Source organism: Acipenser ruthenus, unplaced genomic scaffold (assembly GCF_902713425.1).
Source record: "Acipenser ruthenus unplaced genomic scaffold, fAciRut3.2 maternal haplotype, whole genome shotgun sequence".
Lineage (NCBI taxonomy): Eukaryota > Metazoa > Chordata > Actinopteri > Acipenseriformes > Acipenseridae > Acipenser > Acipenser ruthenus.
In genome coordinates this window covers 302,843-306,143 of record NW_026708822.1, presented here as the reverse complement: position 1 = coordinate 306,143, position 3,301 = coordinate 302,843, and the positions used below count along the sequence as shown (strand labels likewise).

At 41.1% G+C, this 3,301-nt stretch overlaps 1 long non-coding RNA gene across 1 annotated transcript; it reads right to left on the bottom strand.

Moving 5' to 3' along the window:
• Nucleotides 1-598: 598 nt before the first annotated feature.
• On the bottom strand, nucleotides 599-2,220 carry LOC131736197 (uncharacterized). The gene is made up of 3 exons (XR_009328001.1): nucleotides 2,013-2,220; nucleotides 1,816-1,912; nucleotides 599-1,371 (listed from the first exon to the last, which is right to left on the bottom strand). It is a non-coding gene; the product is annotated as an uncharacterized LOC131736197 (long non-coding RNA).
• Nucleotides 2,221-3,301: the final 1,081 nt, after the last annotated feature.

The following is a 3,301-nucleotide window of genomic DNA, read 5'->3' as shown; positions in this document are numbered from 1 at the left end:
CGGGGGGGGGGGGGGGGGACGACGACTGCAGAGCAGACTACCCGCACACACACACGGTATAGCCTAAGCTTGACCGAGGATGCAATTGCGCGTGGCCAAGGCCAACGCAACACGCGTCCGACACACAATGTAATATATAATAAATATATAATTACACAATAATACAATATATATAGAATATATATATAAAAAAAACCCACACAGTAAATAATAAAAGAACAGAGGAAAGACGGGGAGACCACGAAGAACGCAATGCCGAAGCAAAGCGAAAAGGAATATATAATGTAAACACAAAATATATCCTAAAATAATACAAATACACAATAATAACAATAATAACTGAAATAACTGAGATAAACCAGCTTCTCAAGCCTAAGCTTAGTGAGTACAATCAGTTAAATTAGCTCTAAGTCCTACCGCTACTGATGCTGAAGGCAAAAGAGGAAGTGACTCTCTGCGCGCTGCGTATAGTAAGCTCCCAAGGGGGCGGGCTTACACGGCAGCTTGCGCGGAGGCCTATCGGCAGCTTTGACATAAAGCTCAGCCAATCCCTACTGCCTGACGGCAATGTCCCATACCTTGATGGTTATTTTCGACTTGAAAGGGAACTAAGACTACCATACCAATTAAAAATGAAAGTGCAAAAGCATCTGCAATATTTCTCCAAATAAAAACGTCTCAATATAGAATCAAGGTCTCCTGAAAAAAAAAAGTCTTCAAAATAAGTAGTTGTGTGCTCATGAAAAATAAACACTGAAGACAATGAGCCTTATTAACAATGCCCTACTGTACATATGTAAATAGCTATAAATTATGACAGGCATTACCAAATTTTAGTGTTAGTATAATATACTAAGCTGGAATGCTTAGTATAAAATGTTCAAAAAAACATATAGTAAAAAACAAAATAATAAATCTGTTTCACCTTTACTTACCATGCTTACCCATGTGTGTAACTCTGCAAATGGAGCACATATACTCCTCCATACTGATGAGGTCATCTCGCTGTAGATCTTCACACTGGCCATGGAACCATTCGCCACACCTCCCGCATTCCACCAGCAGCTCCAGTCCAATCCTGTATGGTCTCCTGCATGTGCAGTAGACCTCCACATCACAGAAATGTACCTCTGGGAGGGGAGTTCTCTCACAGCTCGGGAAAGGAGTAAGAGATCCAGCTACAAAACAAGAAAAAAGATGATCACGAATTTGCTTTTGATCATAACATAACTTACCTGGCTCTTCACCCATGCAGAGTGCGAGGCTGTTTGCGATGGTAAACAGTCCACAGTCACTACATCCCTGCTGCTGCTGTACATGTGGCCACACGATCCAAACTGTCTTTCCACTGTACTGCAGCAGTGATACAACCTGGGAACAGAAATCATGGTTATTATTAATTCCCAAAGAGTCAAACACATTTAAATGGGGCACCCTTTTTTTTTGGGGGGGGGGGGGGGGGCAGTCATTGTTGTCAATGGGTGTTGCATCTTTTTGTACTGGAAATTGTCCTGATGCACCTATCTGTACAAAACATAGCAGATTTCCACCCCCTGTGGATGACACATTAATCACATTACAGATGGATGTCATGTGACAATGTGACACTAGCTCTAATTAGTCTGTAAACTGCAACCTGTTGTCAAATGATGTTTTGAGAGCACGTGCTTACAATCTGTTTAACTGGCTATCAAGAAAGTTTGTTACCAGACTAAGCTCTTAGTTTTCTACATATTACAGACTGTGTTTAAATTCTGTTTGTTCTTCCATTCTTTGTCTGACCTCACTATAAAAGTTTAATGATGTAATACTCACCGATCATGTACCATGGAGAAACAACTTTGATTGGCTTCAGTTCTGGGGCAACAGTCTTCACCCTCTCAAATCTCTGGCATGCTTCACAATTCAGGATCTTAAGGGAAACAGTAATGATGAAACAAGTAATACTTAAATCATGAATGGAAAAGCGACAAAAAGCAAAAAAAATAAGGTTTTTAAAAAATAAAAAGTACCCATTGCTCCACGTCCTTTACAATCCCTTTCCAGTAAAATCGTTGAATGATTTTCCCCATCATTCTCTTCATCCCAAAGTGTCCTGTGTGAACTTCATTGCGAATGGCAGTCTTCTCCTCTTCATCGGTCACAACCCTACGGAAACACTCTCCATTCTTCTCAGGGACATACAGGTACTTACCTGACAGATAAAACATAAGTAAAGATAATACTACAATAAATACTTCAATGAGTGGAGGTTTTTAAATGAATGTTTTTAAAAAGAATGAGCCAAAACCTATTCAAAAGAATCAGAACCACTGACAATACTGACATGTGGAAAACTGTCTCTGCCCTTTATAATGGTCATTTCTTAGACTCTTAAACCCGGAGATTTACCTTTCACTCCCGAGTCCTTGTGCACTTTCGCACTTCAATGAAAACAACACACTCGCTGGTCCCTGACGTCAGCCACGCACTGAGTCCGTGTTACAGTGATGCAGTATGGAAGGGCCAAAGTCAATCAAATTAGCGGTTTTTTTTTGTTTTGTTTTTTTTGGAGGAGGGAGGACTAACGAGCGGGAGGGGCGGGGGGCTTGAGAGAGTTAACCCTTTGTGGAGCAGATAAAATGACTTGACAAAAGACGTTTAAGATTTATCAAAATTATTGGTAGGGACAATTCAACGGTCCCTTGACATTGGTAGGGACATGTCCCTACCATCCCTATCTAAATCTACGCCGGTGCCGGAGGTCCATTATTATTATTATTATTTATTTCTTAGCAGACGCCCTTATCCAGGGCGACTTACAATCGTAAGCAAAAACATTTCAAGCGTTACAATACAAGTAATACAATAAGAGCAAGCAATACAATAACTTTTGTTCAAGTAAAGTACAAGTTTGACAAACCACAATTCAATAATACAGCAGGTAATAGTGATAGTTACATCAGGATGTGAGTAAATACAAAGTACTACAGGTTAAAAACTTGGCAGATTACAGTATTCTGAAGTACAGGATTAAATGCAGTAAAATAGGGGCTGATAAGAGCAAAATAAAGCACATTTACATGAAGGGTGATAGTGTCCCAGGATACAAACAGAGGAGTTCTACAGGTGCTCTTTGTGCTCTTTGAAGAGGTGAGTCTTAAGGAGGCGCGGGAATGTGGTCAGGGACTGGGCAGTCCTGACATCTGTAGGAAGGTCATTCCAACACTGCGGAGCAAGGGTGGAGAAGGAGCGGGCTTTGGAGGCAGGGGAGCGTAGCGGTGGTAGAGCTAGTCTTCTAGTGCAGGCGGAGCGGAGAGGT